Source organism: Hipposideros armiger, unplaced genomic scaffold (assembly GCF_001890085.2).
Source record: "Hipposideros armiger isolate ML-2016 unplaced genomic scaffold, ASM189008v1 scaffold_4, whole genome shotgun sequence".
NCBI classification, from domain to species: Eukaryota; Metazoa; Chordata; class Mammalia; order Chiroptera; family Hipposideridae; genus Hipposideros; species Hipposideros armiger.
In genome coordinates, this window is record NW_017731354.1 from 2,057,390 (window position 1) to 2,068,040 (window position 10,651).

The following is a 10,651-nucleotide window of genomic DNA, read 5'->3' on the forward strand; positions in this document are numbered from 1 at the left end:
GGGGGGCCTCTCTTTTGAAGGAAAATTAACCACAATGACAAACTTAGTTATTCATGCAAACCATCAGCCTGTTATTCCTGATTATGCAGGATGCAAACTGTGAGTATCTGAGTGACTGAGGGCAGGCATCAAAGGCTCCATCCGGCAGTCCCGCCATCTCCGTACCCCCTTCTCAGCCCCGCTGTGGGCCTGTGGCCACCTCCTCTGACAGAGCCCGTTCCAGGAGCAGGGGGCCCTCCAACCCGTATTTTAAAGGATTAATTAACCTTGTGAGATTGGTGGGGAATGTTCCACCTGGCTATCTACTTCATGAAAGCATCAGCTCACCAGAGTATTTTAAGCTCACAGTGCAGACCATATGGTATTTCAAAGAACAGAAGTTGAAAGTACAGTACATATTTATTCTTTCCACAGAGAGCATTAAAGGGGTTGAAATATTTTATTAAAGCCTATATGTGCAGGCATGTGTGTGTGTGCATGCGCGCATCAAGCGGAAATATACTTGACACATAGAAAAAAATAAATTACACAGATTTATTTTCATCTCTCTGCCAGCCCACCCCATAGCAACAGTGAAAACTTGGTCTATGTAAACTTGAGAAAACAAGAAATATTTTATCAGGTCGTCTCAACTCATGGCCATTGCCAAGTTTTTCTTGCTGGAAACAAGAACAGCCTCTTTGGTGTCAGGCCTGCAGGCAGAAGGGAAGGTGTGGGGTCTAAGCCAGGAAGGGGCCAGGTCGCGTGGGCAGCCCCAAGCCAGCCCTCAGGAGGCAGGAAGTGCAAACCCAGGGCCAGCCTGCTCACCTGGAGGTACCTCATGTCTCTGAACAGCAATGCCCTTACCTGGGGCAGCGCTGATCTCGTAGGGCTCATGTGAGGATAAAACAGGGCAAGGGACGCCGGCAGCCCCGCCTTGAAGAGCCCTGGACCTGGAATTTGGAGAAAATCTTATTGTAGAAGTCTGTTGATTACATCCTTATCTAGCATGCCTTCTCTTGGGAACAGCTTAGCCTTTTCCTTGGGGAAGCACCCTTTCCATCTTTTGATCCAAGTGATTGGGGTGGGCTTAATCCATCCCTGGCTATAGGGGTGGCCACAGGCCATGGCTGGCCAATCAGAGCCCCCTAGTCTCACTGACTGGTTCAGGGATGGTCACATGACCCAAGACAGACCAATGAGGCTCAGGCCTGAGACTTTTGCTGGTATTACTGGGAAAGAGGCTCTCTTTTCCCAAAGGACTTGCCAGGCTGGGAGTTTGGAGCACACTGCCAACCCAGCCTTGGGCAAAAACCTACCAATAGAAGAGTCTAGGGTAGATATGGACTCTGTCCAAAGGACAACTCACCTCTCCTAAGCAGAGGCAGGAATTGAAATTCATAAAATTAATTAATTAAAGGAAAAAATAAGATGGAGCGAGCAAGCTGGTCAGGTTCAGCTGCCCAAGGATCTGACTGTCCTGTCTTAACAAAGCCACAGGCTTGATCCAATCTAGAAAGGAAAGCGCTTAACAATGCCAGACAGCCCCGCCCTTCCGCCCCTCAGGCTCGGCCTGCAGTCCCAAATCTCCCCTGAGGGGGCAGCAGTGAGTCAGTGGGACCTGGGACCTGGGACAGCAAGGGCCTCAGGAGCAGCGAGGAGGGGCTTACGGCTCTGGGCTCGCCACTCCCATTTTCACTGGAAGAGACTGTCAAGGAAACAGTTTATGGACTCAGAAATTCGTAAAAAGCACATAGCACAGGTGCCAAAACATGAATAGACTGAACTTTTTGGCCTCCCCTGCCACTGCCATTTTACAGATGAAATATCTGAGTGGCAGCAAGACAATAACTACGTGCCACCCAGCCTCCCCTACCCCATACGTGCCACCTTCAAGTCTTCCCCTCCACGTATGTCAGAGGGAAGATATTTTCTGGCCACAGGACGTAAATGGGAAGATGCAATTCTCTCTAATATTCGATAGCTGAGAACTGAACCTGCATTTTACGTGAAGACAGAAAAGCCAATCGAGTGAGTTCCAGGTTTTCTCAGACACTTGGTGCTTTGTTCGGTGATTTCAGGTTTAAGCTCAGTCAGTTTAGATTTTCTGCTCCACCCTCCTCTCCATCCGAGTGTCAGGGGCTAAGAGTCATGGCACTGACGCTGGCAGGAAGCGGGTTCTTCTCGGCCGCCCAGCGTCATGCCTCAGAGGTTCTGCTCTGGTCAGGGCCTCAGAACTGCTACCTGACCAAGCCCGCTGCAGGTAACAACCATCACGCCCAAATCTCTTGCCAACCCCAGAACCACACGTAGTGGGGCAGTCACCACATAGCCCAGCTAAAGCTAAAAACACTTAGCTGGGATTTCAGGTACCATCATCCACAGGGGAAAGAGAGTTTACAGTTTGTGTTCAACCAAGTGAATTACCTGCTTCAATAAAAATCGACATTTTCCAGAGGACTCTAACAAGTCCAGTCTCTGTGACATATCATCCCAATGGCCCGGACAGAATCCAAAGTTATCTAACAGATGAAGACACAGGAAAACATGGCCCAAGCCCTAGAAAAAAGATGATCAATGAACACCAAATAGAATGTGACCTTAGATGCTGGAATTAGCAGACAATCGTTTTAAGGTAGCTAGTATAAGGATGCAATGAACATAAAGCAAAATATGATTATAATAAATAAAAAAGATAAATATTCCCAGGAGATCAATAGAAAAATAAGAAACGACAACCACAACAAACTGCTGTGACCATCCTATGTGTGGAGAGAAACCGCTGGTTATTGTTCAGACATCTACACTTGGCATCAGCTGAGAAGGCCGTTTCTCCATCTCATCCAGGTAGCAGGCCATCCGATTCCCTCTCATCTTCCTCTTTCAGAACCAAGCCTATTATAAGTCCTCTTTTGAGAAACAACTTCCCCCTCCTTTGGGCACAGGAAAATGTGACTGAGACCCACAAAATCTGGGGCCAAAAGACACACACACACACACTCCATACCAATATCCATCCTGAACACTGAAGCAAAACCCATAACAAAATTTCAGCAAATCGAATCTAGACATACATAAAAATGAGCTTTACCTCAGGAATTCTAGGTATGTTTAAAATTCAAAAATCAATGGACTCATCATTAACATTGAATAAAGGAGAAATACCACATGATTATCCCAGTGGAGGCTGGGAACACATTTTAAAAATTCAATATCTCTTCTTATTTTTAAAAGAAAAGAGATTCAACAAACAAGAGCTAGAAGGGAAGTTCCTCAACCTGATAAAAGCATCTTTGACAAGCCTCAGTCTAACATCATCCTCAATGGGGAAGAATGAATGTTCCCCTTCTGAGGTCAGGAAAAAGGCAGAGGGGCCCCTCACTGCCTATATCCAATGCTGTACTGGACATCCTGAGCAATGAAACAAGCCTGGGGAAAAAACAAAAGGCACACAAATTGCAAAGGAAGCCCTCAAGCTAGCTTTATTTGCAGAACGCATGATTGTCTATGTAAAAAAATCCCTAAGAATTTAAAAAAAAAATTAGAAACTGTCATTTTATAATCAATACTATTTAAAATGGCATTAAAAATGAAATACTTAGGGATGAATCTGACCAAATATGTCTAAGGTTTGCATGCCGACGTATGTAAAGCCTTGTTGAAAGAAACTAAGGAACACCCGAGTAAAAGGAGATAGACATGTGCTCATGGATTGGAAGACTCGATACCGTTAAGATATCGGTTCTTCTCGAATCGACCTGTATAGATTCAATGCAATCCCAATTTATATGCCAGTGGGCTTTTTGTGTAACAAGCTGATTTGAAATTTTATATAGAAATGCAAAAGACTTAAAATGGCTACAGCAACTGGAAAAGAAAAAGATCGATTTGAGGAGTTTCACTACCTGATTTCACGATTTCAGCTATAGTTGTCAAGAGAGTACGTATTGGTGCATGGATGAGAGCTGTCAGGGCTGTGGGCAGGGGAGAGGGGTTACCTGGCCACCTCCCACAGAAGCTGCCCCAAAGCGTCCAGAGCTAGGCAGCATCCAAAATCATCCTGCTTCAAAGCACCACCCCACGGCTGAGCAGGGGTAGGGACCTGAATGACCAGGCCCTGACCGATGACTTCGTGTGACATTTATGAGGGGCAGTCCCTGGCTCCGAGCTTCTCCTGAAAGGTGTCCAGACTGCTGTCTGGTGATCAGAAAAGTGTGTGAAGACCCCCAAAGAACGGGAGTCCCCATTTATCCATGCTGCTTGGGGGAGAGGGAGAGAGACAGAGAGAAAGAGAGAGACAGGGATGGAGGGAGAGAGGGAGGGAGGAAGGGAGGGAGGAAGGGAGGGAGATCCTCTGGCTAACGATCTTAACTGGGGCTTATTTTGGGGTAGGGCTATATCATCAACACCCTGAAAATCATGCTAGGGCTTGTTTTCCAGTTAGGTCTTATTTTCGGGAAACACTGTACCACCAGACCTGCTGAGCTGTGTCACTTCGCTGGGGTGACGCGGCACCTCATCGCTTACCTTTACCTTTGTCAGGTCACCAGTGAGCATGAGCCGCAGCCATTCTGATTTCTCCTTCCAGGAGTGGCTTCTACATATTCTTTGCCCATTATTATTTTTGTAATTAGGTTTCCTTTCCTTTCTGGATCGATTTTCAGGAGTTATTTGATAATCCTAGTTACAGACTTCTGTTGGTTTAAGACATGGAGAATATCCTCTCCCAGCTTATCACCTAATATGTTCATTCCGTCTAGAGCAGCGGTTCTCAACCTTCCTAATGCCGTGACCCCTGAATACAGTTCCTCATGTTGTGGTGACCCCCAACCATAGAATTATTTTCGTTGCTACTCTATAACTGTAATTTTGCTACTGTTATGAATCATGATGTAAATATCTTTTTGTTTTCCGATGGTCTTAGGCAACCCCTGTGAAAGGGTCGTTCGACCCCCAAAGGGGTCGCGACCCCCAGGTTGAGAACCGCTGGTCTAGAGTAAAGCAACATCTTCATTTGGGTGCAGCCAAATCCATTGTTTTCCTTCTTGTGGATTAAGCTTTGGAGGTCATAATAAATTCTTTCCTCTCACAGATATATTATCCTGCATTCTAATTTATCAGCTATGTTTTTTTAACCTTTAATAATTAGGTATTTGAGCTATTTGGAGTTGATGTATATGGTATGAGGTAGGGATCCAATTTTATTTTTTTCTCTATTATAGAAAGTAAATATTCCCAATGCCATTTACTAACTAATCTAGCCTTTCTCTGGTCACTTGTTATTTTATCTCTCTCACATAACAAGTTAACCATATCTGTACTAATATCACATTAAGTATTATGGTTTTCTAATCTACTTTAATGCCAGTAGAGCAAGACCTTCCATTTGTTCTTTTTCAAAATTGTCTTAACAGGTCGAAGACTTTTATTCTTCCACATACATTGCAGAATCAGTTTCCCAAGTTCCAAAACAATTGGACTGGCATTTTTACAGGAATTCCATTGAACTAGAGAGAGCATTTAATGGAGAATTCATTCTTTCAAGCTAAGATGTTTTCCCATTATTTATGTGTGTATTCAGGTCTTTTTAAAAAAATTTATATTTTTGAGTTTTAGATTTACCTCCTTAAAGAGCGTGTGCATTTTTCATTAGGTTAATGCCTACATATTTCAATATCACGCAGAATATCTTATTTTCATTACATTTTCAAGAAATGTATTGTTATTGCAGGGGGACACTTTATGGACTCTCTATTCTGATCTTATATGAGCTACCCTCGTTCAACTCTTTTGTTAGGTTAATTTGTCTATTGATTCTCTTGTTTCCTATGACGTTCATTTGACAATAATCGTATGGCCTTTTTGCTTCCAATCCTTATACTCGCTCAGTTTTCTCACGTTGCCTTGCTAGGACTGCCAAGTACCATGTTGAATAGTGGCAGGGCCAGGGAGCGTCCCTGCCTTCTTTCTGACTTTTAGAAAGGATGAAGAGGTTTGGGTTTTAGCCGAGTGCTTAAAGCAGGTGCATGCAATTATTCTAAGTTCGCTCTTGAGGACGATTCTGGGGTTGCCCATGAAGGCTCGATTGGGGAGAGTGAGGCAGGACCAGGGCTCCCCTGGGAACAGCGGCAGTCAGCCAGGCGAAGGAGACGTGGCCCCAGCCGGGGCTTCGGAGACGAGGGCAGCAGGCAGACGGGGTTCCGGGGAGCATCGGATTCGGGCGTGAGGCGTCAAGGCTGAGGCCCTGTGTGGGCGATGGTGACGCCGTTCGCTGAGGGGGACATCGGGGGAGACACCGATGTGGGGAAGGGAGGCGGGTTCCGCTTCAGACACGTTTGCGGCGTCCAGCGAGGGCTCTACAACAGCAGGCGTCTGGATGGAAGGGCGAGGAGCTCGGCACAGGGGTCTGCGCCCGGGGACCAGGGTCTGGGGGTGCGGAGTCCTGCGCGGGGTCGGTGGGTGTCGCACAGCACCGAGGACGGTGCCCGGCACCTCGGGCTCGCTGCCGTCAGGACTCTCCGCACAGCGTGACATGAAAACGAGGGCGTGGACGAGGGCTCCGGGGCCACGCCCCGGGCGACACCAAGCCGCGGGCGCAGGAGGCCGAGGACGGCCGGCAAGTGGGAAGGGCAGGCCCAGCGGGTCGAGGGGACGGGTGCCGGGAAGGAGGAGGGGCCCCGCCGAGACGGCCGGAGTTTGGGAGCCAAGGCGCGCTTGCGCGGATGTCCGGGCTGCATCCGGGGTCTCCGGGGAGCAGGCGCCGGCACACCGCCGCCCGCGCACCCGACTCGAGCGGCTTCAGGACACGCCTGACGGGCAGGCAAGACGACGCTGGTCGCACCCCAGGGCCCGCTCCGCCCCCCCCCGAGCCGGACCGATGGGCGCCTGCGCAGGGAGGCCCCGCCCACAGCCCGGCCCCGCCCCTTCAGCGGGGAGCCTGTTCGGGCAGACGGGGGCGGGGCCGGGGACAGGGGGCGGAGCGGCATCACGTGGGTAAACACGCGCACGTGGAGCGGAGACAGAGCGCGGAGGGCCGCTGGCCCCTGGCTGCGCTCGGCCTGCGCCCGCCCGGGAGGCCGGAGGACCGCGCGCTGGGAGGCAGCGGCCGGGCGCGGGCCGCGTGAGCCCTGCGGAGCCTCAGTTGCCCCATCTGCTCAAACCCCCCTACCAGCTGGCAGACGCAGAGGTCGGGCCCGGCCCCGGGGACCCAGTCAGCCGCGACGAGCGGATGGGGCGCGCTTTCCCGCGTGTCGCAGGCGGGGAGCGCGGGGCCAGCCGCGCCGAGGGACGCGCCCAGAGCCACGTGGCAGAAGGCGCCGCGCTCACGGTCCCGGCTCCGGCAGCGGCTGCGCGCTCGGGCCGGGTCCCGCTCCCGCCCCTTGGGGCTGGTCCTGCCCAAGGGCAACCTGTGTCACCCGATTGCGCGACAGGGTGACAGCGGTGACCGCCTCCAGAGGCGGCTCGGAGGCGGCTCTCGCCCAGTCGTCGCAGCGGCTTCCGCCCGAGAGTGGGGGGGACGCAGCTGGAGGGGCCCCCGACCCCCGCCGCCGCTCGCCCGACGGCCCCTCTCTGGGACCCGCCTGTGTCCTCCCGGAGCCCCGCTTCCGCAGCGCCCCCTGCCCGGGCGGCGCCCGGGGCCCAATGGGGCCCCTTCCCTGAGCCGACCTCTCCCCGGGCCGCCTCCCTCCTCTCTCCTCCTCTTCCTCCTCCGCTTCCTCCTCCCCTTCCTCCTCCGCTCGCCGCGTGAGCTGGCGGCGCCGCACGCGGAGTTGGTGGGGTGGCGGGGTGCTCGGGGTTCATCCAAGACGTATTTCGGGCATGGGGGGGGGGCTGAGCTGCCAGCTGCACGGGGTGACGAGCGCGCCTTCCAGGCCCGTGCCGCCCGCGCTGCCCTAGGGACCACGGTCCCGGAGAGCGGACACCTGGACCCCGACCCTCGGTTGCGTTTGGGGGTTCATGGGAGCTGGTTGACGGAGTTAACCAAGCTTGGGCTTCCCGTGCAATGTGACCATGGGCCCTGAAGCCAGCCCGCTCCTGCCCATGTGCTGCTTTCTGAACCTCTTTGTATCTCACTTTCCTCTTCTCTGACACGGGGCGTGGGCGAATTAAATGACCAGAATAAGACCTGGATAGCAGCGCCCGCGCGCATGCGGGGGCTGAGAACCACCTGCCTGCAGTCTGAACCCAGTCACACCCCTGACCTCAGTTCTTCCCTCAAGATCTGTTCTATGGAATTTTCCATGCAGGTGCTTTCAAACAGAGACTTATCCTGATGCATTCGCGGAGACAGGTCAGGGCAGTGACACAGGCCTGTGTGGTGGCCGGAAGCTGAACCCTACTATTTGCCTCCTCGCAGCTCACTTCCTTACTAGCCAGCCTCGGCATGTCTCTCTCTGAAGATGCTGCTTCCTTTGCCCCACCCCCATCCCAGGACCAGTGGACACACCTGTTGGGAACCTCCCTGAGCTGCAGTGGGGTGTTGGACTCTTACTCTGCTGAAGAGTAAGACTACCCACAATGGCCTTCTGGGTGGCAAACAGAGGCCCAGGCCTGGGGCTTTGGCTAGTGAAGACCCTCCCAGTCTCTGTCCTTTTTCTTCAGAGCAGGTTGAGGGAATCGCAGCTGCTGGTCTAAGGAAGAGGAAGATGGAAGCTAAACACAGGGAGACCTAGGAGACACCAGAGAGGAGACTTGGGGGTTTGGGGTGAGGCTGACCTGAGTGGTGTGCTGTCCCCACACTTGGTGCTCCAGGTCACATGGCTCATTAGAGGTGGGCCTGGCCTACAAGCGTCTCCAGAAGGGGACTCCTGCCTCCTCTGGCCTCTCGCCTGCCCCCCTGCAATGGCCTTCCCAGCCCACAGATGACCTTGACTGTGTGTGCTCTGGACCTGTGTTGTGCATAACTATATCCCCAAGGCTGGGCATAGAGGCTCTCAGCAAACATGGATTGAAAGATGATTGGGTCATTGAAGCTCCTATGGATAATTGGGGTTTGGGGAGCCCCCAGAGTTCCCTCTCTACCACCTGCACCTGCCCTTGCATGCATGTAGCCTCTTGCCCCACATCTACTGATTATCTTACCTGAGGACTTGCCCCAACCCTCAACCCTTCCCGGGGACCATCTCATGAATGACAATAGGACCAGTCTTGGGTAGTCAAGGAAGGGATGAGTTTTCATTTTAACTCCCCCTCTGGACCCCCTCACACACATTCCAAAGGCCCAAGCACCCCAAAACACTTCCAAGAACACACTCTGAGGACATGGTTGCCCCCGCCAGCGCACCAGCAGGGGTGAGAATGTGCAGGAGGAGAGGATGCAGGCGGGGAGCTTCCCGAAATGTGCAGCAGCACATCTGCCCAGAGAAAAAGGGAGGCCCAGAACCGCAAGCTTTGGTATTTTTACTTGGTGGTGTGAGGGGCCATCTGTGCAGGTTGGCGCTTGTCTGGAGGAAACCAGGATTTGGAGATGAAATTCAAATGTGGGAGTACTTTGCAGGCTGTCAGGCTGAGACTTTCTCCAGGAGCTGCGGCTGCCATGCTGGTACTTTAGTAGCAGCAGCGTGTACAAGGGGCCAGCAGCTGTTCAGGGCGAGTGAGCACACGGGGCCTCCTGCCAGAGCCTCGTCCAGCTCCTCAGCAAGAGTCTTCTCAGCCCTGGCTCCACCAAGGGTGCCAGGAAGGGCCTGTACCACCAGCTGTGCAAATTGGCCCCCACTGCCTGGGACGAGGAGGGCTGGAGGGTAGAGTCCGGGGAGGGGGGGTGGGGTGGCAGTGCCACAGAGTGAGTGTGGGAGAAGCTCAGACCCCTCCATCATCACCATTGTTTTCTCCCAAACTACCTTGACAAACTAGCAGTCGCAGTCCATCCTCAGATGTGCCTTTGGTCCCCACTTTCAGCTGCAGGTCACCCTCAAGGCCCCTGCATAGAAATTATAGAACAGCCCTGTCTGAGCTGAATCTCTCTAGGGTCTTCCCACACACCAAGGCTACCTGGGTGAGGAGCGCATGTCACTGTGAAGTGGGGGCATAAGGGTCCTCGAAGCCCCATTGGAAAGGCCTTTTTGGGGTATCCCAGGTGACAGTCCTGCACGGGGCCCGAATTTTAACTGACAGTTGTCCCCAGCTTGTGTGGCACCCGACACATCCCGTGCTAATGGAGATTGTGTTCCAACAGTAGCATAGGTGTCAGGTGTGCACATTTGTCTCCGTCACTTGCACCAGGAACACTGTTTATCGCTGGAGGCTTTCCTTAAGCCCATCTCCTGGGTCAGATGTGGAGCTGCCCCAGGTGGAGGGACACGGGGGAGGGGAGGAGAGGACACTGAGGATTGGCACATTAAATTTGGGAACTCTGGTGCCATTCCTAATATATTCTGCTGGGTTCCGGGATGGGAGGAGGATGACAGATGTGGGCAAATGATCCGTGACTCCTGCAGACGTGTGCCCCCAACACACATACCCTTTTCTGACTTATGCCAAATAATAAAATCTAAAAATAGCAGGCAGGGATTGTGGGAAGAAAGCATTTCTTCAAAAAGAACCCTTAGGTAAAGAATGTGATTTCAGGTACACCAAGAGGGGTCCTTGGCTCTGAAATACTGCTACACACACACACACACAAACTCTCTCTCTCTCTCTCTCCGCCCAAACAGAGGCTGCATCACCCATGTCA

General features: G+C 52.4%; 1 long non-coding RNA gene across 1 annotated transcript; it reads right to left on the reverse strand.

The window, feature by feature from the left end:
- Positions 1-562: 562 nt before the first annotated feature.
- LOC109383713 (uncharacterized) lies at positions 563-4,774 on the reverse strand. Its single transcript, XR_002124279.1, has 3 exons — positions 4,507-4,774; positions 2,407-2,538; positions 563-932 (listed from the first exon to the last, which is right to left on the reverse strand). It is a non-coding gene; the product is annotated as an uncharacterized LOC109383713 (long non-coding RNA).
- Between the last annotated feature and the right edge of the window lie 5,877 nt (positions 4,775-10,651).